The following is a 26768-nucleotide window of genomic DNA, read 5'->3' on the forward strand; positions in this document are numbered from 1 at the left end:
CTCAACCCTTAACAGGCCACCTGGTGAGTATGATGTAAGCTCATCTGTCCATGGGGACCACCTCTAGTGCTCTGTAGACCACCTTTGGAGAAACACCATACTGGGTGATGATGTTTGAAATCCTGGGTCCAACCTCCTCTTCATCTCAGGCCACTCCTTACACCCTGCACCCCCCAGCCCCAGCCTCCACAGGTGACCTCCACATTGGCCTTCCATTCTTGGTGTGTCTGACAACCTTGTCCCATTGGCTTGTGATATGTTCCCACCTTGTCCAGGGGAGTGTCACTGCCCAAGCTTGTAAGGCTCAACCCAGTGGAGCGTATTCTTCCCTGTGGGCACTGAACAGAGTGTGGTGGTTTCCACAGTGGGGAGCCCTTGGGGTCAAGGGTGCCTGGGGCCAGTCCACCTCCTGACATTTACTCGCTATGTGAATTCGAACAAATTCATGGATCTCTCTGAGATGATTTCCTCCTCTGTAAAACAAAAGCAAAAACAAAAACAAAACCCCAAAATAAATAAAACAAGGGGGGGAGTACCTATCTCTATAGGATGACTGTGAGATTAAATGAGACAATACCCTTAATGTGCCCAGGCTTGAGTTAATACCCAATTAATGTTCTTATTATTTTTAAATATTGTTTATTTACTTGATTTCTTCATCTGCTAGTCTGTGAGCTTCTTGATAGTGGGGAATACTCCTCAATAATTTGTGTATCTTTATTACTTATCACAGAGCCTACATTTTTAAAGGAGCTTTCTACGCACTGGAAATTCTTGACTCTACAAATGAATTTTATGAATTCTCTAATCCTTTTCCTTGCTGTTTTCACTGTTTTCTCATTGGAGTTAATCTCTGAAGACACAATACCCTGCCTTTAAGCCACCTTCCTGCATTGGCTATTCGTGGCACCCGGGCTCGCGGCATCCACTCTCCGTTAATGACTGACTGACAGCGGGCGGCCATGTGCTGAGTCAGCAGCCGGGGCTCACTGGCTCTTCCCTCGCTGGAGAAGGGACAGTAACTCTATCTTTTCAGTTAATGGGAAGAAAAAGGCCAGGGGACCCTTGTCTTTTATTCTGCAGGGTTGCAGAAAGTGATCTGTGTGGCTGTGTGTGTGTGTGTGTGTAAAAATATCCTCTCTGATTAAAGCACCAAAAGCTACTGCCAATAAACTTCAGGATAAGTAAATGAACTACTAGTTAAAAATACTGAAAAAACCACAACTAGAAAAATAAAGCTGTTTTTTAGCAACCCTCAAAAAATAAGTAATGGAACTATATGAACCACTGTTTTCCTTAGAGAATACTAGCATGAGTAACACACATGGCTACTGGAAAAATCTTTGCTATGACTTGCAGAGATACTTTGGAAGCATTACAAAATTGTAGGAGATTCTTCAAAAGGCTACATACAGAATTACCGTATAATCCAGCAATTCCCTTGCTAGGAATATACCCAAAGGAATTGAAGACAAGGGGTTGGATGGGTTTGTACGCCAATGTTCGTGGCAGCATTATTTGCAATAGTCACAGGGTGAAAATAACCCAAAAGTGCACCCATGGATGATGGGTACACAAGATGTGGTGTATACAGACGATGGGAAGTTATTCATCCACCAAACGAGATGAAGTTCTGACATATGCCGTACTGTGGCTGAGCCTTAAAAACATTATGCTAAGTGAAATAAACTAGATATGAAAAAAGCAAGCATTATATGATTCCACTTCTAGGAGGCACTAAAAGAGTCAAATTCCTAGAGACAGAAAGTAGAACAGAGGTCACCGGGGGCTGAGGGGGGAGGAGCAGCGTTATTGTTTAAAGAGTACAGAGTTTCAGTTCGGGACCGCAGTACAGTTTTGGAAAGTCTAGCCGTGATGGATGCACAACACTGTGAAAGTGTTAATGCTAAGTACCCCTGAACTCTACACTTAAAAACAGTAAAAAGGTAAATTTTATGTTAGGTATATTTTACCATAAGAAAAAAAAGAATGAACAGCCAAAAAAAAAAAAAAAAAAAAATCGGAGCAGAAAGAAGGCTGTCCCTTGCTCATAAAGTCACGTTCCCTTTATGAGATGGATGCTCTGTGGTTTCCAGCTGCCCTTGAGCTGGAAACTGGTGACTCACAGGCCACCACTGGCCCCTAGAGGTGTTTTGTTTGAACCGCTGTTGAAGTTTGTGTTATTTGTCAACATTTTAATATGAGGTATTTGGCATCAAAAACTAAAACTATTCATGTGATTCCCACTGCTGTTAAAAACCGGATGGTCCGATCATGCAGGGTCCACATTCCCTTGTGCCAACCTGCGTCCCTCCAAGGGCGCCTGTGCCACTTGGTCCCCTTGGCTGCCTGGGCCCTGTGGCTGCCTGGAGGGACAGCCCCCAGCTGAAAGTTTTCGCTGTCTCTGAGCGGGTCATTGTCTGTGTACTGGGCTCTCAGAAGTGGTTTGATTATTGTTATGCAGATGAACCCGCCAGGGTGGCCTCTGAGGACTAGGCCCTTGGTTGTTTATTTCTTCCCTACCTGTCAGCTCCAGAGCCCACTGTTGCCAAACTCAGTTGTTTTACACTTCTAGTTATTTTTAAAAATAGTCCAAACACGCTGATGTGCAGCCATTTAGAACCTGCCTGCTTTGGGCACCTTGCAAACCTCACCAGCGGTTACCCAGGGGTGAGCTGGGGCCTTGGAGCTATCAGGTTCCTAAGTTGCTCCAGCCCTCTGAGCCCTCTGGCCTGGACTCCCCACCAGCCACTGAACACCATCACCTAGACAGGTAACCCCTCCTGGGGGGGCTTTCCTGGCCGCCCCCTGTTCCCTTCTGGATCCCGGCCTCTTCATAAAGCCCACGGACGCGCTCAGCACCCTGTCCGAGTGCCACCAGCAGAGCTTGCTGGGTATCACTGCCTCGTAAGCTCACGTCTTCTTCCTTGATCAGCTCCCATATCCCTCAAGCTCCCTATAATTATTGCCGTTTTTTTTTTTTTCCTTCTCTGATAGTACAGATATATCACTGGATGTATCTGGATGGAGGACGGAGAGTGAGAAAAGTTGTGTCTCCTTGTGGAAGCCTCCCTCTCCTTGTAGAGACAGGAAAAGCACAGAATAGGCTCTGAGGCTACTTGTTTTTCTGGCCCCTGGGTAGGCCTTCTGAGAATCGGCCTCATTTCTGTTTGCACTTGGATATCTCACGAGGGGCTTTAAACTGCGGATAACGCTTGAGTGGTTAAACACCGTGGCTGGCGGATGCTGGAGTGGGCTGCTCAGTGGTGAAGGATCGAATCTGTGCACCCACAGCAGATTTGACCGAGGTTCTGCATCCAAGGTGACAAGGCTGGAGGAGCTGGTCACAGAGGGGATGCGCACCTCACCTGGGTTGGTGGTCCCGGCTGATCAGGACTTGGAGGAAATAGAGTGATGCGGTGACCGTCCGTGGCCAGCTCGCTGTGGGACATTCCCACGGATCAGTGGCAAAGGGTCTGAAGGCGATTTTCTTCCCCATTATGTTGTGAGATACACAAACCTTCCTACTGATACTGCTAGAGGGAGATTTTATAAAGGATTACAAGACTGCTATTTAAAAAAGTGATTTCCAGTTAAATAACTTCCAGCATTACGATGATAAAGCTATAAAAATGGGGGGGGGGAGAGCCCTCCACGATAATTGCTTCCCAAGGAGCTTAGTTTGATTGTCTTATAAACAACTTTAACTTCGTTCTGTTTTTTTCTCCCCGGTGACAAACGAGAAAAGAATTCTGCGATTCATTGAACAGTCAGATTTTCAATATGGTGTTTACTTGCATCTTCCATTCCTGCTTCCGCCAGGAAATCAAATACAAGGGATTAGATACCCCGTCTGAGACATAATGGGGAATTACGCAGAAGAAGGAAAGTTCGCCAATACATGAGAAAGATTTCATTCCGAGTTTCTGGATGATATTTGAGAATGCCAGCAGGTTGAGCACAGGTGACCTCACCTGTTCGGGCCAGTGGTGTCAGCCCTCCCTCACCTGCCTGCCAGTGTCATCAGATGTGTTCTCTGACAGTCCTCATAGCTAATGGTGGCTGTGCATCGAACGTTTTCTGTGTGCCAAGTCCAGTGCTTCTTACCCATTATTTTATTTAAACTTTACAATTCCAGGAAGTATGTACAAACAGACAAAGACAGTTAAATAACGTGCCCAAGATCACAGAGCCGGTGTGTGGTAGAATGAAATTCCAAACCATCTTCCATAGGACTTGAGGCCACAATCCAAGCCAGCACGTGTGCACACTCCTGGGCCTGCCTCCCTTTACTCAATAAACATGTTCAGGGGTCTGGCTCCTCTATTGGTTCCAACTAGAGGAGACGTTTTTTTTTTGGTGGGAGGAGGTTTGTTGTTTTTCACCGGAGCTCTCCAAAGCCCAGAGGGATAACATTCACTGAATAGTCAACACGTGTGTTTGTCGAGGGCCTCCTAGAGACCAGGTGCTGAGCCAGGAGCTGGAGAGAGGACAGGGCACTAGAGACAAGGCCCTGCCCTCATGGAGTCTGTATTCTCATGAGAAACCAGATTGCAAAGAAGCAAACACTTCAGACACAGGTTATAGCTTCTGCCGGGCACTAGGGCAAAAATCAACATGGTTATGAGACAGAAAACAACAAAGAAGTGCCCGCTGAGATAGGATGGCCAGGGAAGACTCTGGAAATACGGTGTTTCCGTTAAAACTTGGAAAGAGGGAAGGACCAGGTGGTGTCAACAGCTATGGGAACAGCATTCTAGGAGAGGGAACAGCTAGTGCAAAGGCCTTGAGGTAGGAACAAGTTTGACCTCTTTGAGAAACCCAAAGGAAGCCAGTGTGGCTTGAACGAAGTAAGGTCACCCTAGGGGAGAGTCAGTAGTTTGGCTTAAAAGAGCAGAACGAACATATTCGATCTCTTGGATTATTTTCTCCCTTTCACCTTTTAAAAAGTTTTCTCTTTCTACATTGTTTTTCCCCTGTTCCACCTCATTCAAGCACCTGTTCCAGTTACCATTCATTTAAAAATTGCTCTCTGTTGATCTGGGCCTTTTAATTCAAGTGATCTTTGAGCATTATATGCCAAGCCCTGGGGTAGGCAAGGCAGGGACTGGAAAGATGTAAAGTGATGTGTCTGTGGGCCTTAGAAACACGTAGCTTTGAATTCCAAAAGTGAAAATTAATTTGACCTTGCAGAAATGAGTGGCGGGTTCGGTGGTGGTAAAGCTCTGAAGAAGATTCATGTGGGACCTTTTCAAATAATTCTGTTCTCCAGTCAATTTGAAACCACCCTGCATTCTAGCAAGGAAAGTTTATGGCTTTGTTCACATCATGGATTTAGAAATCAAGACCTAGGAAAGGTCACACCATTAAATAAATGTTCAACACTCGGGGAGAGATGGGATGTTAATAACAAATTCTCAGTTGAGTGACATTAACTGGCTACCTTTGTAACAGCTACTTTGGTTTGCATTTGTAAAACCTAAAAATATTTTTTTGGTCTATATTTGATGAAAAAAAAAGGAAGTTTTTGACCTGAGCATTTTCTCACTGCAGAGAATTGTATAAGGAAAGTACGCACTGACTGATATTCTTGGGGATACCAGAAATGGTTTTTTAAAATTTTTTTTTCTGAGACAGAGTCTCACTCTGTCACCCAGGCTAGAGTGCAGGGGCATCATCATAGCTTACAGAAACCTCAAACTTCTGGGCTTCAGTGATCCTCCTGCCTCAGCCTCCCTAGTAGCTGGGTCTGTAGGCACGCACCATGATGCTTGGCTGATTTTTCAATTTTTCTGTTTTTCTCTGTCTTGCTCAGGCTGGTCTTGAACTCCTGAGCTCAAGCAATCCTCCTGCCTCAGCCTCCCAGAGTGGTAGGATTACAGGCATGAGCCACTACGCATGGCCCATACATGTATTTTAGACCCTCTGAAGTCTAGCGTTGGTCAAATTTTAATGTGCCTAAGGATAGTCTAGAGTCGTGCTGTCTAATAGAGTGGCCACTAGCCACATGTGGCTTCTGAACACTTGAAATGTGGCTGGATGAAATTGAGGAGTGCTCTACATTTCTACTGTATACTACACACATGCTTTGGAAGACTTAGTATGAAAAAATAATGTAAAACATCTCAATAACTTTTATATGAATTACACAGTGGAATGAGAATCATTGGATATATTGGGTTAAATTCAATACATTATGAATTTAATTTTATTTGTTCATTTTCATTTTTTTAGAAAAAAATGCAACTACTAGAAAATTTAAAATTCAATATAACTTACAGAATGTTTTTATTGTACTGTATTACTCTAAAATGACTTCTGCCCAGACATGGTGGCTCATGCCTGTAATCCTAGCACTCTGGGAGACTGAGGCAGGAGGACTGCTTGAGGCCAGGAGTTTGAGACTAGCCCGAGCAACATAGGGAGACCTCATGTCTACAAAAAATAGAAAATTAGCTGGATGTGGTAGGGCACACCTGTAGTCCAGCTACTTGGGAGGCTGAGGCAGGAGGATCCCTTGAGCCCAGGAGTTTGAGGCTGCAGTGAGCTGTGATGATGCCACTGCACTGTAGCCTGGGCAACAGAGGAGACCCTGTCCCAAAAAAGAAAAAATTGGGCTGAAATAAATACATTTTCATATAAAGGACAGTACAGGAAATTAAGGGACATAATCCAAGGTGAAAGGAAGTGATAGCAGAAGGAAGCTCCTATAAAGAAGTAAAAACAGTTGAAATGGTAAATACCATGGTAAATATGACTGTAGATTCTTTTACTTCTCTTAATCTATTTGAAAGGTAACAGTTTAAAACAAAAATAATAAAATTTTATTATGGGGTTTGTTAAGTGTGTCAATATAAAATCTATGACAACTAAAATGCAAATGTATGACATGCCGTGGGAAATAAAATCCTATTGTAATAATGTTATGGCTTTTATATTTTAACTGAAGCCATATAATAGGAACTCTAAGAGACTGTGATAAGTTATGGATACATATTGTTTTTCCTGCAACAATAATTTAAAAATGAATAGGGTATAGCTTAAAAATAATGTAAATATAATGCTAAAAATATTTGCTTAATCAAAAGGTCAAGAAATGAGGAATAAGGTGAAAATATTGAATGGGAAAACTAGAACACAAATGGGAAAATATTTGCCCCAAACACAACCATACAAATAATTGCATCAAATGTAAGTGGACTAAACGGTCTACTTAAAGGGCAGAGATTGTCAGACTAGATTAAAAGGGCAAGAACCAGTTATTTGCTGATTACAAAAGACTCACTTTAAATACAGATACACAGATAGATGGAAAATAAAAGGATGGAATACTATATCCCATGGGAATATAGCAAGTATAAGAAAGCTGGTATGTCTGTAGACACAGACAACGTAGACTTCAAGACAAGGAGTGTTACCAGAAGGGAAAAGAGACATCTCATAATGATAAAATGGTTAATTCATGAGGAAGCTATGACAACCCTAAATATATATGCCTAATAAAAAAGCTTCGAAATACATGAAGCAGGAGTTGACAAAACTAAAGCAAGTAATAGACAAATCTGCAACCATAGTTTCAGACCCATTTGTAATCAACAACTTTCTATGATAAAAAAAAATTATAAAACTAGATGCATGCACTGATGTCGGCAAATCTCATATACTTTATGAAAAGTGTACGAGTCTAGACACAGAAGCATACGTACTGTATGTTTTCATTTTATATGATGTTCAAGACTGGCCAAGACAAATTAATGGCGAGAGAGTTCAGAACAGTCGTTGCCTTTAGGGGTTTGGGGCCTCACTGGAAAGGGACACCAGAGAACTATGTAAGGTGACGGAAACACTCTACCTTTGATTGACGTGTTGGTTATACAGGTGTTCATGTTTACCAAAACTCTTTAAATCTTTGTGAGCCTAAGACCTGTGCATTGCACCGTATGCACGTCCTATCTCAATTTACAAAAGTATCACCTTAAAAAGAATACCCTAGAGGAGAGATCAGCAAACCCTGGCCTGGGGACATAATCTGTTCCACCACCTGTTTTTATAAATAAAATGTTATTGCTATCCTGCCATACTGATTTATCTACGTATCATCTATGGCTGCTTTGGCACTGCAATAACACAGCTAAGTAGTCGAGATGGAGACTGTATAGCAGGCGAAGCCTAAAATGTTTATTGTCTGGCTCTTTCTAGAAAGTTTGCTAACCCTGACTCTAAAGTCATTGTTTAAATGCAGCTTCTGAAATCCACCGTCAGAGATTTTGGTCCAAAACGCCTGGAGCAGAGGGCAGGGTCTACAATCTAGTCCACTCCCCAGATGACTCAAAAGTAGATGAAACTGGGTGGACAGAGGGTACTGAACACTGAATTGCATCTTTCAAGATTGGCCAGATCTACATGTAGCTACTCCCTTTGGTCATCGATTTATTTTACTGACGAATCTAATTGAATCGTGCTGGAGTTATGAAAACCCATTCTCTGCTCACTAGCCTTCCGAGGAAAGTGAGAAAAGTTCATTCTCATCATAGTTATGTAATCATCCTTCATAAATGCGGAGAGGCTCACGGGTGCCGGCGTCGTTAGCACATCCTCCCGCCGCTCTCTGGCTCTCCGTAGGCGGTTGTTTGAGAGGTTAAAGATAGGATGAAGGAAAAATTCACAAAACGCTTTCTGTGCACGTCTAGCGGATAATGACACTTAAGAAGCTTTGCTTAAAACTGATCTGGCTTCGTGATGATTTGAGCTTGCTCTTTAATTAGTTTTTGGGAGCATATATTGTTTAGTATGATTATTTTATTTTTTGCCAAATAGAAGCTTAACACGCTTTAGTTCACAAAGGAGCCAGATGTACTTTATACCTAGTTTATAACTGGCAATCCAGGAAGAAGAAAACGTCTTATTGACCTGAAAACTTTTTCCCCATGGGTAGTTTGTGACTTTAAGATGTAATGATCGTGGGGGATTCTTCTGGCAGCAACATAGTGCTCAATGCATATTCCATTTGCTCCTCTATATTCCCGGCACCCTTGTAGACGGGTGAATCTCTGCGACTAGAGAATCTCAGTGAAATATGAGACTTCTAAGTCATTCTTCCCCCGTGGAATCGTGCATTCCCGTAGTTACCGCAGGGATGAAATGAGGCAGCTTGGCTTCCTGGACTGGTTTTATCTGAGCAGGAAGTTCATATTTGTTGTGTTCATTCACTGAGGACTGTGGGGTTATTTGTTACCGTGGCGGAGCCTCCTCTCTCCTGACTAATAGGAGCTCCTTGGCATAGATTCGGTTACTCGCTGGAGAAAGCCCCATGGGGACAGAAATGCGCCGTTTCAAGTGAGTGAAAGCCACATGGACTACGAGTTAACGGAGGAAGGATGCGTGACTGTTTGTGAGGAAAAAGGCCTCTTTCTTCCACTATGCAAAAATAAATTCCAGTTGGTTCAAAGAACCAACATATGTATGGATATAAACATGGGCATACCCGTACACGGTATGTAAAAAACAGGCAATAGAAGAGTGTTGCTTGCCAAGAGGTCTCTGCTATGCAGTTTATTGTGATATATATTATTAATTTATTTATTTATTTTTGGAGAGAGAGAGAATTCCTCAAAGGAAGCAAGTTTTTAGCCTCCACATCATTTAAAAATGTCTTCTCTGGAGGTTTTGGGTTGAGAGAAAGAATGTCTATGTTGATAGAGCTCATTGTTCCCCAGGGCTTTTCTCTCTAGCAAGACGGGCCATTCCATCAGTGGTTATATCAAACATCTCCTGTGTGACAAGACTCACCTGAGTGCTCCCCTGCCCTGCAGAGTTGATCGTGCCACCTTTTGATACCCTTGCAGGTGTGGCTATTATTGGCTTCCATGGTGGACTCCCCTTCTAGAATGTGAACTTCAGAGACAGAGCCTGCCTTATTCATTTCTCTCTCTCTCTCCCTCTATATATCTCTCTCTATATATCTTACTATCTCCAGGGCCTATCAGACACATGGCGGGCATTGAACATGGGTTTCTGAATGGGTAAGTGAAGGCAATGATTCTGCCACCCATACTCCCTGCCTCGTAGGATGTCACCATCTCCAGTGCCCCACCCTGGTCTAAGCTGGTGCTGGCCAGTCCTGCCTCGACTGCTGAGATGACCGTACATCTACTCGTACTCCTCACCACTGAAGCCGGGGAGATCGTTTAGACATTCAAATATCATTTCACTCCCTACCTGAAACCCTTCGGTGGCTTCCCATTACTCCTTGAATAAAAAGCCAAGCCCTTCATGTGGGCTGCAGGATCCCGTCTCCGTGTCCTCACCTTGTTCACACTGTGAGATTTCTGTCTCGCAGTTGCTAAGACTGCAGGGTCTTATTCTCCTGCGGGGTCTTTTCCTGGGCTTTGCGTCATGCCTCGTGTGCCCCAGACTGTGGTTCACACACACACACACACACACACAAACATGCATACACACACTCGCACACATGCACACATGCTTGCTTACCTAGTCCAGCTCCAACGTATTATTTAGACCCCAGCTTAAATTAGGGGCCATTTATTTCTTACAATTTGTCATTTCTTACAGTATTAAACACGCCTTGTTTGCAGCACATGTTGTGGTTGCGGTTTTCCACGTACTTTTACAATGTTCTGTTTCAAGTCTACAAGCAGCCGGCAAAGAGGGTTTTGGCTTAGCCTGGCACCTCAAGAGCCTCTCCCAGTATCTGGCAGATATTCTCTCAACAGATAATCTTGTGTAAATGAATGTCTTAGCTCACTACGAAGTGGGGAGGCGAAATGAGTGCTGCCTGCTCCCATGAGTTCAGGGATATGCGTGTTGCACAAGTGGTGGGCACCAAAGACACGACATCATTTCTGCCCTACCCAGCTCTGGGCTGGGGCAGGCAGGGGTGGGGTGGAGGTGACCAACTGGGAACTGTCACCACTCCCTGTGGCCCAGCCATCTTTGCACTTGAGCCTACAGTGTGTTTTATGTGTGTGGAGGGGCCCCTTCCCCGGCACCTTACCCTAGGCACAGTGTGATGGGTTTTTGGAAGCCGTAAGTACGTTCTGACTGGCTGAGTATTCAGAAATGGATCCTAAATGGTTAAATCTGGAAAAAATCCCAATGTAGCAACCCACAGAAGAGGTTTTCATCTGCAAAGTGGGCATTCTGAGTTAAAACAACTGGTTCTTTGTTGTAAAGCATCAGCTTTAGTTTCAGAGTCTCTGAGCTTCGTTCCAATGGGACAATGAGATGACAACTTGCTGGGAGCCCGGTGCAGGGCTTTTCTTGTAGTCGTTGCTGCTGCTGCATTTTGCATTTTGCTTGTTTAATGAGGAATGGTGCTGGGAGTATATAAATGTTTGTGCTTGGCCTCCTGAATGCATCATCATTTTGGGACCAATCGGAGAGATGACAGCGTCAACAGGATAAAGTGTGAAGATGGAGGTGTTTGCTGGATGTTTGGATGAAGCATCAGTCTGTATGTTCAGAGTGTAAGCCTATATGTTGGATGAAACCATTACATTTAAAGGAGGAAATCAGGATATCTGAAGGAAATGTGGACACTATCAGTGAATCGGATGGTGGTTAATCATAAGGGATGAAAGCAGAGGGTAGATTTAAACAACTGAAAACTCAGAAGTGTGGCTGAAGGTAGGAGGACTTTGGGCAAGGACGCTTTTTTGATCTTTCTGACAGTCACTTTAGGTACTGTGTTGCCCAGATGGTTGTTAAGATGATAGTGATAAACTGTTAGAGGAAGTCATGTGAAAGTAAGAGCAGGAGATATGGAGGTGACTTGACCTTGCATCCCCAGCAGCGACGTGTGTCCTGCCCTCCTCTGGTGGCACCTCCACCATGCTGGCACCCTTGATGTCCAAACTTGGCTTTGTCTTTATACAACCTTCCCCGAATGCACCCCATAATCCCAGTTAAGCCCTATCACTGGTCGGCGTGTGCCATGTGCCTTGGATGTTCTGAAGTAGGAAAAACGTTGAGAACTGCTGATATTAATATAATCACAGGGGGAAAAAAAAACATAGAGAATTGCAGTGATGAAGGTTTATGCTTCAATTTGTCATGATGTCTATTTTTTGACCATACTTTAGATTCCCTAGAAACTACTGGTTATTATGAATGCCTGAGTTCTATGCATTTCTTCAGAGCTCAGGTCTAAACTAATTTAATGTAAATTATGCATTTGCAAGTAATATTCCAGAAAAACCTTTATGGGGCCCACAAAGACAAAATGCACAAAAGGAAATGATGATGTGTTTTATTCATAAGGGAGCATTTCTCTTCAAAATTCTCATACAGCCCCCCAAAATACCTAATGCATCACAAGCCGACATTTGTACAGCTGGCTTTCCATACACAGAGAAGTACTGTTCCTTTTAATCAAGTAAGTTTATTTCATGGTGAAACCTTTTGTATAATATTGAAAAATAGTTGTGTTCCTTGGAAGCGATTTCAGTTTTCTGAAATGATCATTTTTAATCATTCGCCTAGCAAAACAATTTACCAGGCAGTGGAGGATAACGAACCATAAAGTTTAATTTGCCTTTTTTAATTGAGTTGTTAATTAGTACCCCTCTACTGTTGGAAACTCCCAACTTGCTTTTTTGTTTTGCTTCTGATCCGAGACATTTTGAAAAAATCTCATCTATCATATTTCCTCTATCCAGGTACTTTCATGAGTCACATCAATAGGTGATTATTTTCTAAGTCCGTTGAAGCTTCAACAGATGCATACAAATTTTGTCAGGGGTAAATAATTAGGAAATACAGAGTGGCATTAAGTTGGTAAAGATATCTGCTATTTATTGAACACCTACTATGTGCTAGACACGGTTCAAAGTACTTAACATACATCCTTTATCCTTCACAGCATTTTGATATGCAAACAGTTATCTCCACGTTATACACATGTATTATAAACTGAGATTCCGTTATGTTAAGCACTTTTTCTGACGATAACCAGCTTATGGGACTAGAGGGCAGCTTCAGTCTGAGGCAGAGCAGTTATTGCCCTCATAGGTCATTCTTTTAACCCTAAGCTTGATTTTCCAGATTCTTGCCGCCAAACAGAGCTGCATTAGAATTCTGGTTCTATTGTTAGTACTGACGTTCAATTAACAACACAGGATTCGTGGCCCGTTTCACAGGTGTGCGACTTGTGCAGGCAGGGCCCCAACCAGCAGGGCCCTGTACTTGGCTTAACATTCTGCTGTTGCCGCCCCGGCATTCTGAATGAGTTTTTAACACGGGGGCCCCCACAAACTTATTTTGCCTTTGGTCTTGCAGTGGGTGTAGCCAGTCCTGATTTCATTATTGCTTTAACATCTCCAGGGTCTTAAAAGGCTGAAATTGCGGTGTCAGTGAGGCCTGGGCTGTCAGGGGGTGGCTCTGCTGGTAAAAAGCTCCACGTCCCTGCTCGGGTGGCAGCATTCTGCTCCCCGCAGCTGCAGGATTTATGGCATTTCTGTTTCTTCAAAGCTAGCAAGGGGAGAGAGAAGGACAAGGGCAAGTCTGCCGGTGAGGCGGGATCTGTATCAGGTAACACAATTACAGGAGCAGCAGCCTGTCACCTTCGCCATCGTGTCTTCGTGAGGAGCAAGTTACAGGACTCGCCCGCGCTCGGGGAGGGGTTAGGAGAAAGGTGTGCACATCGGGAGACAAGGCATGAGGGGGCCAGCCTGGAGTCTGTTTGCGACAATTATCGTGTATTATTATTATTAGTGTAGTTTTTGTTGTTTGTATTATTGTTACTCCTGTCGTTATTGCTAACGATTCTGTAGAGCTTCCCGTGTTCCAGGCTCTGTTCTCAATGCCTCGCGTGCATTAATTCATTTATGTGTGCAGCTGGGGACCAAGGTTCTGAGGACTAAGTCCAAGGTCACCTCCCTTCTGCACACTGAAATTTACAGTTTTCAGAACAACTGAGCATGAGGCAACTGTTCCTATTCTCCTGAGTGACATGATTGTTTCAGGAAGTAATAAAGCATTAATAGAAATGATTAGAAACATGGAATTCCGTGTCGCACAGACCCAGGTGAGAGCCCAACCCCGCTGCTTCCTGCTCGTGTGGTTTTGCCCACGTCACTCCCACGGTTCTTCATCTGGGTTGCTCCAGGGCACCTTTGACAGCCTGCGGGTGTTAAGGCTGCTCCAAGATCAAGATCGCTTACAGCATGCCGGTTCAACACGGTTCAGCCACAGTCCCGTGGTGCTTCGGTGTCTCAGATCCTATTACCCTTCTGAACCCCAAGAGCTCACTTGTCTCAGGCTCTGTATGGAGTTTGAAACAAGAAAACATGGTGAAGAAACCCAACAGTTACCTCCAAGCTTGTCACCTTCAATATAGCTACCTTCCTCTCTTGCTGTTCATGGTGTGGATTGACTGGGCCACGCCGCCTTTTCCCACCCACTCTTTCTTGCTCTTTTCCCCTTTCTCTTTATCATTCTCTTTGCTTTTATTCCTCTGTGTGTGTCCATTTGTATTTCTCCTTTCCCCCCGTCCCAGCCCCCATTCTTATCCTATCCAATATGTTGGTGATTCTCCCTTCTCAGGTGGGAGAAGGCAGAGTAGGAAGGACAAAGGGGACAATTGAGTAGGATCTTATCACTCTCCTCTCCTAGCAGGTGGATCTGGAAGGCTCCTCAAAGATGGTGTTGATGAGATTGCAGGAAGCAACGATGTCTCTCAAGCTTCAGCTGGAAAAAACGCAGAGAGAGAATTATGCTAATTTGTCTTCCAACTGGTCTTCCTCTCCTCACATTTTCCCTTCCATTTCCCTGCATGCATTTTGTACAGAAAAGAATCAGCTCTTAACCAATCTGTGTGCAGCTACTGCCGTCTGATAATTTGTGAACTTCTAATTCCCTTTCGTTGGAAATGCTTCTCCTTCCTCCTTCAGAGCAACCTGTGGCAGGATCATTCTTTCACATCCCCAAGTATCCTCTGTGCATTTGGTTGGGCAGTTATTTTTTTGGTGGGAGAGCAATCATTAAGCACAAAAAAATTGTCCCCTCCCCCCAATCTTGATCCCAGCTTCTTCTCCCTGGTCTAGAACTTTTGTCTCTTAATTCTCCGCTTTCTCAAGAATAGAATCAATCTCATTCCTTCTAGCACATCTCCCCCTTTGGCCCATGAGCACCTCATCCTGTAAACAAAACATCTGTATCAGAGTCTTTCACCTCTTTGAGCTTCTGAACAAAGAGCAACCCGTGGCTTGGTTTCTTACTTATGGTCACCTGTATTCTTCCAACCCCTTTCAATCTGAGTGCTGCAGAAATAACCGTCCGACAGGTCACCGGGGGCCCTTCTGGGGTCAGTGCCTATTCTCGGCTCTCACGGTGCTCAGCTCCCTGCAGCATTTGAGGGCACTGACCCACCTGCCAACTCCAGTCTCGGCCCTTTCATGTCCTTTGTGAGACTGGGGCCATGTGTCGCTTTTGACCTATTCTTAGTTCTCTCTCTCCATTCTGACGGGCTTCTCTGGGGCACAGGCTACATGCAGGCAGTGCTCTGGAATGTGCTCCTGGGCTTGCATCCTGCTCTACCTGTTTGCATCCCCATTCAGTCTCTTGGCTGGTCACCTTGGGCAGCGCTTTGGGACTAAATACCTGCTAAATGTCAGCCTCTGTTCTCTGTGCCCTCCGTATGTAAACCCCGCTAATCCTCCCTAATGCCTTATGCGATAAAAATGACTGTTACTATTTTGCAGGAGGAAAAACTGAAGAACGGAGAGCCTGTTTCTTGCTGTCAGATCTCTGGGCATCACCCTGACTGTGCTTATAGTTTTTGTCTGGGATTTCTACTTGTCGCTGATCTGCTCCCTCCGGGTTATCTGTTAGGGACTCGCACTCAAAACTGAACTCACCTCCACTTATCCCCTCCCTTTGCTGTCCGTCTCTGTGCCCTGGTGTTGCCCTTGCACTCCACCACGTTTCACTCCCAACCTCCCACATCGCTTTAGTGACTTCCTGTCTCTCCCTGCTTGTCCCCGTAGGTGACTAAGCCCTGTTTGTTTCACTCCCCAATATCTCCCCTTCCTGCTAATTCCTTCCGACTCCATAATGCTCTTTGGAGCTCTCTTGATTTTTCTTACTGTCATAGTACAATATTAATTAATTTTGTATTAATTAATAGTTTTAAAATTACTTTTCTCAATTATGCAGTTATCATATATGGCTTCATTTGGCAAAATGGTAGAAGGAAAGTTTTAAAAAAATATCTGTGATTGGATCCCCTGGAATCCAAAGGCCTTCTTGCTTCTCTCTCATACTTCTCCATCTCTGATTTAATTCCTCTAAAAACAGCTTTTCCGTGTGACTCCCTTCATAGATTCTTACTGCTCCTACAAAAAAATCCAACTCGTTAGACAAACACTCAAAGCTTTCCAAGATCTCCCTAGAAGGTAGGTTGCAGGAGGACGATGATTTTGCCTCAATTAGGAGGGTATCGCGGCACGGAGAGGAATGCCAGAAGCAGAGTTAGCTAGGCTCATTGACTGAGGGAGTGAGCGAATGAATGAATGAGTGAGTGAATGAATGAGTGAATAATGAATTCATTCCCCTTCACTAATCCCTGGCTTCATCTGGACCAAATCACTGCCTTTTCCCCCAAATTGTTCCATCTTTTCTACTTCTTCCCACTTCCTATTGGCAACTGACATCTACTCCTGTCCCGCTCTTATTGTTTGTAGATTGTATCTGTCATTCGAGATGCAGCTCATTTTTCAGGGCTTCCTCAAAACTTCCCTGACATCGTCTGGCTAGAAGGAATTCTCCTCTCGTCTGTTACTCTTGAAGCACTCTTTTCATTATCAACCATGTCCTGAAAATGGTAGTACTATTTTTTTTTTTTTTTTGGCTTGGCTTATGGTAATTATTCAGTAAATATTTTTAAGTGAGTTAATTAAATAAGTATTTGGGATAACAGAGCTGAAGTTAGAACCCAAAAAGCCCCATTTACTTCTGTGTCTGGGCCACACTTGGTGCCAAGATTTCCCTCTTAAAATTTTTATTGACAAATGCTCTTCGGAAAGAACATGTGAGAGAAGGGAGCTGTCACTGAGGGCATTGAAAAGTTGAATTGCAGGTTTCCATGGAAACAGAGTTGAGAGTGGAGTTTTCTGTACCCGAATGTTTTAATGAAAACACATTCTTAGCCATTATGGATGGGTTTGTGTACCAGATGAGAAGTGCTTTCTCTTAACTTACCATTATATTCGTGCATTATGTTGATGGTCTGAAGTATTATTTCATCAAATCACTCTACATGATTGTGGTTTCCTTGCAGGAAGTGATCCCAGTGCTAACAGAATGAAGGCTGCCCTCATTTGTGGAAGGAAATGTTTCTATAGACTTGCCATTCCTCCTTTTCCTATTGAGACGTGGCCTCTTTATTTTTAGCCAAAGGACACTTACTGCACACATCCAAGTGATTCTCTTCTTTCTTTGAGGGTGATAATTGTCCCAAATCATGCATGCATCCTACACACTGTTGACAATTATTAAATAGTTCTAAGGATTCAAGGATGGCGGTGGTGATAATGGCCATTGATAGTGATGTGGGAGAGCTCAAAGTTTGCTCCCAAACTCTGAAGAGGTAGAAGACTGTGCACCTGACACTTTTGGTTGGTACCAGTTCCAGGGCACACGTTTCTGGAGTGTGGATCAGTGGATCACACTGCAGACTGTGAACATGAGAATGCCATGCACTACACATGCTAGGGCCACCATTAGGCAATTATTCATTCTACTTGCAATTTTCTGTTAAAGATAATTTACTCCATCTTGTCCCTCACCAAAGCTGGTCATTCCTACTTATAGTTCGTGGCAAGTTTGAGATACCATTTTGGTTACCTCTTGAAGATCTCTTTTAGTATAGAAATCCAACTCATCATTCTCCTCAAACACCTTTTAATAGGAAATCTCCCAATAAACCTATTAAAAGCATAATGAAAACCTCATTCAGTCTTCCGTCAGGCTTTGGAGCTATAAGTGGCTTCTAATTTGAACGAGAATAGCATTGAAGAATCACAGTAAGTAAGTGAAACCCACTCATTGGCTTTTCAATTTTCTGATAGCATCCCATGTAATTTCTTGTAATGTATGTGTAGCCAAGGGAGGTGACACACGTCAAGGCTCACACTGGGGCTTCTGCCCACATCAGTGTTCCATCTGGAAGCACGATGCTGTCACCTTTTCTCATGGGGAGGGGGCAGACAGGTGCCTCTGTTTGGCCTTGATGGATATTCCATTATACACAGCCCTCTGAGCAACAGCCACAGAACTTCTAACAGCTCAGATAGACATTTTTGATCCTTGACATTTGACTTCACATATTTATTGGAACAAATCATGACTCGTTCCTTCCATGCAAGTGCTTGACAGCATATATAGTCTGTCCTCTTGTGGCCTCTGTTACCTGTTGAGTTTATTTGTGTCCTGATCAGTGAATTCCCTGTTGGAGGAGCCAAGAGAAAGAGCTTCATGGCTGTGAACCAGTGAGATAAGACCCTCGGTTTTCTTCTGCATAGTTCATTTTATCCGCAGTTCTTGTTTTCTGGCAGAAACGATCCATTTTCCCTATCAGAGAACATAAGTGTTTTCTTTTAATCTGAAAATGGGAGTCTTTTGTGTCTTACGCATAGCGTTTCCAAGGTTTGTGACATAGGTCTGTTTAAAACCTCAGAGGGGGGAAAAAAGCCAGTAATAAAATTACAAATAGACTAATCACACTTTGCAAAGGAAAAAGAAATAGTAGGTGGCAGGTTTTATAATCTTTAAAATAATTAATGGTGTTGCTGCCCTTTGCATGTGGCCCTGACAAGACCGTGCTACTCCTGGGGCAAGTATTGGGACTTATTTTTCACCTGAGCGAGGATGAATTTGCACTAATCCAGCTATAAACTCTCCTGGGGTCTCCTCTGTGACCAAAGGCATTTATTTGTGGTGCAGCAGGGTTGAGATTAAGACGATAGTCTAAGGCTGTATACAGAGTCCAGCCAAGTAAGCGGCTTTATGTGGGGATCCAAGCTGTAATCTAACTGTGATGCCTGAGAATCCCGTAGCCCCTTTCCCAACCTTCATTTCACCCATATAACGACAACAAACACTCACTGAATTTCTGCGGGGAGCAAAACGCTTGGTCTGCAGCGGTGTGAGGGGGTGAGGGCAGGAGTGTCCAGGAAAGACTCAGTTTCGCACAGCAGGGACTTCCTGGGTACTCGCAGCAGGTGTGAATCAGTGCTTCTTTTGAAAACCTCCAGAAAACAATATTATTTGAGTCTTTTCATTTTGATTTGTCTAATTGGCAGTGATTGAAAGAAATAAGTCCTGATTAGACTCTGAAATTCTAGCTCCGATGTTTTCCACATCAACACCATGGACATTTGGGGCTGCTAGGCTGGGAAGCCTAGTAGGTGTGCACGGCGCGGGTGGAGAAAGATTTCTCACGCAGAGATGAAGATATAAAAATAAAATTTATTTTATCCTCTCAGTAGGACAGAGAGAATGAGAGCGTGAAAGCGAGAGGCGCAGGCGGGGGGCAGAGAGCAGGGCGATGGCGTGGCATCCCAAAGGAAGGGACGGGAGATGCCAGCAGCGTGGCCAAGCGGCTCACTGATTTTAAGGGGCATGAAGAGAAAAAATAGCGATGCTGTCAGCTGATAACAAAAGCAGCAGCAGGTAGATGACAAAACCTGCAGGATGTCACAGTCCAAGGGTTGGCGTCCTGCCTTTCTATGGAGAAGGGATTATCACAGGAGACGTGACTCTGTCCTCGAGATACGGTTGAGGCTTGGAGCTCGTTCTTCTGCTGTTTTACTCAGGAACTCTGTAAAAACAGATTCTCAAAAACACAATTTTGAAAGAGAGAGATTTACATCTCTTTTCCATCCATTCAGCTCACTTCAGAAGTCGTGCAAAACAGAACAGCTGCAGGGTGCCCGTGAGCGGGAGAGCTCCTAGGATTGGTCTTTCCCCGTTACTGGGCAATGGTGGGATTAGGTATTTTCCTGTTAGTTTTGCAAGGCCTCCCCTTTCAGAGGCTAGACAATTTCTCCTTGTCCAAATTGTAGGATGCTTAGCAGCACTTTGCCAGGAAGACCCCCCTCCAGGTGTGACCACCAAAGTGCCTCGGCTGAGAACCCCTGCTCTAGACGACATCCCGGTGGCTATGGTTACGGGCATTGTCTGCTTTTAGAGATAGTAGGTGACTGCTTTCACGTCTATACAGTATAAAGTCTTTAGAACGATGCTGGGCATGGAATAGGATTCCAAAGTAAAAGGGTAAACTTTTTGGTACATGAGTTATTGCCCAATCAAGCTGTCATTTAAAAAGTGATACTGTTGTCTTTGCTGCTAATTATGCGTATACTGAAACTTCCAGGGTCTCCATGTCTTTGCAGAAAGGAGTGAGCATCCTCTGAGTCCTGTTTTGACCTTTGAATGGAGATTAAAGCTCTACTTTATTGGAGAAACACGGGCAATACGAGGATCAGTAACTCATAGGTAGTGAGAAACCTTAGCTGATTCTGAAGTGTGACATCTGCCCGGCGGTTCATGTGTTTCTCTCACACATCATGCTTAGCCCCTGCCGTCGGGACCCTCACTCTTCCTCCCACCAGCAACACGCTAAAGCTGCCCCTCGCCAGGGGCCGTCTGTAGATGAGTCGCATCAGGTCACCTTGGGGGCTTGTCAGAGATGCAGAGACTCAGGCCTCAGCTGAGGCCCATGGAATCGGAATTTGCCTTGATTCAAAGTCGGAGAAGCACCTCCTTGGAGGGTCTGTCCCATCCCACTCCAGCTGGTACCTGAATTGGCCTCTTCAGCTCCCCTTTCATAGACGTTCTCTTTTGCTAGCTGTGTTCTGTCTTTGCTTCTGCCGCTGGTCGTTGTTGGGTTTTTTTTTTTTTTTCTTTTTGCATATTTTTCTTTACTTGCCATTCTACACTCCCACAAATACAAGCCAGTTTTGCTTTCTTCTGATTCCAAGCTGTGACCTAAGACAGCCCTTTTCCAGACGGGGGTCCAACCCCATATTCCCAGGCTGGGTTAGACTTCCAGGCTCCCTGGACACAGTTCTGCAAATCTCCTAGCTAGCCAGCATGCTTGAATTCCAGCTCACCCATGGATCAGAGCTAGAGTGTCTGTGCATATCCACCTGCACACAAATGTGCTCTGTTGAATTTAAATGTCCCCAACAAGAGCTACCTCAAAAACACCTGACAGTTAAAACTAGAGGGGACGTGGGCAAGAGAGATAAGAATAAAAGGATTTTCAAGATGTAGTCAAGGTTGGGAAAAATAAAAAAACTAAAAGTAGACCTACCATTGATCCAGCAATCCCATTACTAGGTATTTACCCAAAGGAAAGAAAAGATATTTTATAAAAAAGACACTTGCACTCAAATGTTTATAGCAGTACAATTCACAATCACAGAGATGTGGAATCATCCCAAATGCCCATCAATACATGAGTGGATTAATAAAATGTGGTATATGTATACCATGGAGTACTACTCAGCCATTCAAAAAAATGGTGAACTAATATCTTTTTTAACAACCTGGATGGAACTGGAGGCCATTCTTCTTCGTAAAGTATCATAAGAATGGAAGACTCACACCACATGTACTCAATACTAAATTGGAGCTAATTGATCAACACTTAGGTGCACATTTTGAAGTAAAACTTAAGGGAAATCAAGTAGGTCGGAGGGGAGAGGGAGGATGGGTAAATTCACAGCTAACGGGTACAACGCACACTATCTGGGAAATGGGCACACTTGTAACTTTGACTCAAACTTTACAAAAGCAAGTTATGTAACCAAAACATGTATACTCTGATACAATTCTGAATAAAATAAAAAAATAAAAATAAATAAATAGAAAAAAAGATGGACAGTCATGAGACTTAGTGCCTCCTCGAACATTCCACGTTCAACTCAGAAGCCTCCCAACCTCTCCTGCAAATCTTTCCTGTATTTTTACTAATAAATGATGTCACTGTCCGCTCAACTGCTGAAATGAAAACTTAGGCATTCTTATTAATTCCTAATGCACCCCTTCACTCTACCAACAAATCCTGTTTTTCCACCTTCAGAAGAAGAATCTCAGATCCATCCACTTCTAGACATCTCCATTGCTACTCACCTGGCCCAGGTACTGTCTCTCACGAGTCCTCTGCAGCTGTCTCCTAAATTGATCTTGCTAATCCGATCTGATCCTGCCATTCTCAGACCCTTCCTCGTACAGCAGCCAGAGTCTAATTTCTAAATTGCAAACCCACTGGTAATACTTCCTTGCTTATATGCTTCAGCTTCCTGAAACCCTTCAAGCTAGTTCTAGCCTTAGAATTTTTTCTCCCTCCACCCCCTGGAACACTCATCCCCCAGCTATGGTGCATGGGTGGCTCATTGTTCTTTGAGCCTCAGCTCAAATCTTACCACCTTCAAGCCAAGAACACTCTACCAAATTAGCACCAAGAAGAGCCAGATGCCTGGCACATAAGTGGTACATGAATTCCTTTTGAATAAATTCTTCATCAAGGGATCATGTTCTGGAAGATGCTGATAATACAGAACTAGAACTCCACTATATTAGAATGGAAGGCAGAGCTAGAGAAAGCTGGAAATATCCAAAGTAAAGTTCATTTGCCATACTGTGGTTTATCTAATAGAGAGAAAGATTGCCTATCAATTAAAACCACAAGGGTTGAGTTGGGATATGGTCCTGCAGGATTCAAAGCAGTTTCATCTAATCTGGAGCACTTTTAGAATTCAATAATGCGGTCAGGTTTTAGTATTTCCCCCCCTACCCCACCCCCAGTAATGATTCATGTGCCATGAAATTTTTCATTAAAAAATTCTAAGGTTCACAAGTAGAGAGAAAGAAAAGGGGCCTCACACCTCATTTGTTCAACCGTTTCATTGAGGCCCCAAATGTAGATCATTGAAATGGAGCCTTGGAATTTTAAATCAAGTTTTACTTTTCGATTTTAATGAAATGCAAACAAATACTTAGCAGTTCTAAAGAGCATGAAGTCATTAAGGTTTCTCATTTGGTTAGGCGCTTTGGGGGCTTCCCTAATTTTTGGAGTAAAATCAATTAAGTTCTCCGTGTGTGTGTGTGTGTGTGTGTGTGTGTGTGTGTGTGTGTGTGTGTGTGTGTGTATCTACTTGTGTAGTCAGTGGATAGACCAGACATACTCTAGGACTGTCTATTGCACCCATTACCAGCTGTGTGTGCTTGAGCAAATTATCAGTACTTAATCTTGCCTCCTATGTCAAATGGGGAGGATACAAGTTTTGCTGGGAGGAGTCAGTGCAGTGGCATAGGTCTCTGTTCTTGGAAGGACCCATGCTTGGTTGTCATGCTCTCCTGTCACCATCTTGAAATTCTTAACAATTTTCCAATAGCAGGATTTGCATTTTCATTTTGTGTCGGGCCCCAGAAATTATGCAGCTGGTCCTGATTTGATGAGATGTGCGGTAGGTGCCTGTTAGCATCCCTTGAATGAAGTAGATGCTAAATATGCATTTATTCTTTTCCTCCCATGTATGAATAGCTGTGCGTGGCCGCTCCCCTGGGTTAGGCAAAATTGAGAATACTGACATTTTTATAGTGTCTCTTTCTCTCTGGTTCTATACAGCCACACCCATAAGAGAATCAAGTTATCTGTTGATTACTTTTAAGACTGTAGAAAGATATTCAGTCCTCACACCTTCTCATTGGCAGTGTGGGGAGGGTAGAACATATTCGGAGAACATTTATGGGCTGAGAGCTTGGTAAAATGTGAATCTTCATGAAAGCAGTTTGCCGACTATACAAATAAGTTCTGATGGTGTGCGCTGAACAAAAGGCTTATTGAATAGTAACTGTGATGCAGGTGGAAGTAAGGAAGTACGTCGAACTCTGATGGGATTGCTCACACTCAAAACCACAGCCCCCTGAATCTGAACATTCTCTCTGCCACTTCGGCAGGCATGGAGCTCTGTGCTATGCATGGTGGGGCGCAGTGTTGGGATGGTTGATTAGGGGAAATCATGGCTCTTGGCCATAGGAGACTGTAGGATGCTCGTAGCCTAGAGGTCACAGCTGAGACTGGTGGAGAAGATGCTGAGAGGAATCCTATGGTCCAGTCACAGAGGGATGGAGAGGGGACCCTGAGGTCTGTCTGCACCTGACGTCCTTGACTTTGGATTAACGTAGAATCCCCAGGAAGTTTACCCAGATGGTTCTGATGTGGACCCAGGGTGAGAACCATCCCAGATCCACACGTGGAGGCCGGGAGGAGAACAAGGAGGGAGCAGTTGATATGAGAGTCTCTGTATAAACAACAGTGCACAGGTGAGAAGCAGGGGGAACTCCTGCATCTGGAAATTCCTTCCTTTCTCTTTTCTATAAGAAAAATGAAATAAAATTAGTGACTCCATCGACCAGCCCTGTTCTCTCTTTTCTCTTTGAAATAGCCCCAAAGTCACTCTTTTAATAAGACCATCTTCTCAGAGAGGTGTCCCTTCTCCCCTCCTTCATTCTCTGTCCATATTCTGTTTATTTCATTCCCAGCAGGACACACTCGTGGAAATTATCTCGTTGATGGTATTTATGATCTCTTTCTTCCCTCTCTGCACCGCTAGACTATAAGCTCCGTGACAGGCCTTGTTGGTCATGTTTATTGCTCTGTCCCGAAGACCTAGATCCCTGCCTGGCACACAGAGAGCCTTCAAATATTTCTCGAATGAGTGAGTGAGTCAGGTGTCTTCACCTGAGATCATTCTCCACCGCGTCGGGTTGTCTTGACACGCAGCTGAATTGTTTGCACTTTCCCACAGCTCACCGATTTCCCCACCTTGGCCCTCCGCCCTCACCCTAGCCCCTGGAACTTTTGCTGCTGTTGCCCAGGGTGGGTCCCTCCTCCTCTCACATTGAGGGAAAAGAGCCTCCTACGAAATCTACAAAATCCCACCAGAATGTATGCTCTGGAGGGCAGGGCTACAACTGCCGTGTTCTTATCCATCGACGAGCCATAAATTCGCATCCACCGAGTCTCTGTTCCTCCCTGCACTCCCCGTGTATAGCAGAGGACATGAACATTTATTTGGAGTATTCTCTTGAGTTTGTGGCCAGGCTTAAAGGACCCAGAAACCATTTCTTTTCAGAAATTGCATTGTGATTTCATAATCGGTCTTTTATGCAGTACTCTTTATACATGCAGAATTCACAGCCCAACTATCACCATCCTAATAGGAACAGATTTGCTTGTTAGAAGAGGGGGAGGTATTAATGAGACTACACAGACGCTGCCGTGAGCTGGGAAGCATGAGGAGTGGGGACGAGATAGGGAAGAATAAATTTGTTTTCTGGGTTGAGGGGGAAAGGAGAAATTAACGAGGCATCTCTGCAGTTTATGGTTCTGCCGCGGCTTTGCTGAACTGCATCTTGAAATCCTGGAAGGGCCTTATTAAGATGGTCCAGAAGTTGCTTGTTTAAAAAGAGAGGAAAAAAAGATACAAAGCTTTAATGTAGACGACTGAAATAGCCAAACGCTAACGAACTACTATTGCGATGTGAATAGCCATTCCTTGGGCTTCTAAATGGTTTTCTCACTTCCCACACTTTATTTAAATTTGTAATATTCTTTATGGTTTCCATTTACTGGCCAGGGGGAAAAAAAAGCCACCCTGAAGATTTAGGTATCCATCAAAGCTGATGGAATACACTAATAAAATCATATGTCATATTAAAATGTAAAATATATGCTGATGTGATATTGTCCGAGTCAATCCAATGAAATGACATAATTAATAGGGGCTTTGATAATTAATTTAGAAAAGCAAGAAGCTGACAACAGCTTAGTGTTCTCTCTCTGTCTATTCCTCCCACTCCCTCATTTCTTTCTCTTTCTCCTTTTTTTTTTTTTTTTACTAGCTGCTGTTTTCTTCATCCAAATATGCATAGAAAAGTCTTAAGTGGCTGTCGAAGCTCCCAGAGGCCTGTTTACTTCAAGGTAGAAGCAGGAAAGCTGCCATAACTCAGAAAGCGGCTTCTGGCGTGAGATGAAAGTCAGATCAGCTCAAGTTTGGGTCAGAATTTAGAGGCCCCACCGGAGTGTTTATGCTTGTATCTGTAGTCCAGATAAGTTAGTGGAAGAAATTGTTCCCCGTGGCAGGTCATGAATCTAATTACCCTAGAAACATTACTACAAGCGCTTGATTGAAAATTGCCAGGCAGCGTCTGCCGCCCACGGCTTCCCCACCTTCAGCTCCTGCATGATGTGTGCACGGCGCCCTCCACGGGCACCCACAGACCCACAGCTCAGCGAGGTGAGCCGGGTTTTCTCAGCAGAAAACAGCCCCCCGAGAGCCCCTGGCTCTGAGCATCTGTCCAAAAACATTTGCCCTCTCAGAGACGAGAGAAAAGGAGCCCTTTCCCGAACAAGGAGAGAAGAACACTGAAGCCGCACGAGCTGGTAAGGAAACAGACAGGAGGTGAATGGCTGGTTTTAAGAACCGGTTCGGTGCCTCCCTCACTGTGGGTTGGGTCCTGGTCTAGCCTCTTCCCTGTTTTATGGGGATTTGAATATCTTTCTTAAGAAGGGCATAGCTGTATCTGGTTTGAATAGAGGCCGTGGGCTCAAAACCAGGATGAGTCCTGACCTCTTGGAAACCCTGTTGGCATCGGCACAGCCTGGTGATTCGCAGGAAAGAATTTGAAGTCAGACGTTCCTTGATCAAGCTGAGTCTTACTAAGCCTGTGGTATCACG

The sequence above is a fragment of the Lemur catta genome, chromosome 2 (assembly GCF_020740605.2).
Source record: "Lemur catta isolate mLemCat1 chromosome 2, mLemCat1.pri, whole genome shotgun sequence".
Classification (NCBI taxonomy): domain Eukaryota; kingdom Metazoa; phylum Chordata; class Mammalia; order Primates; family Lemuridae; genus Lemur; species Lemur catta.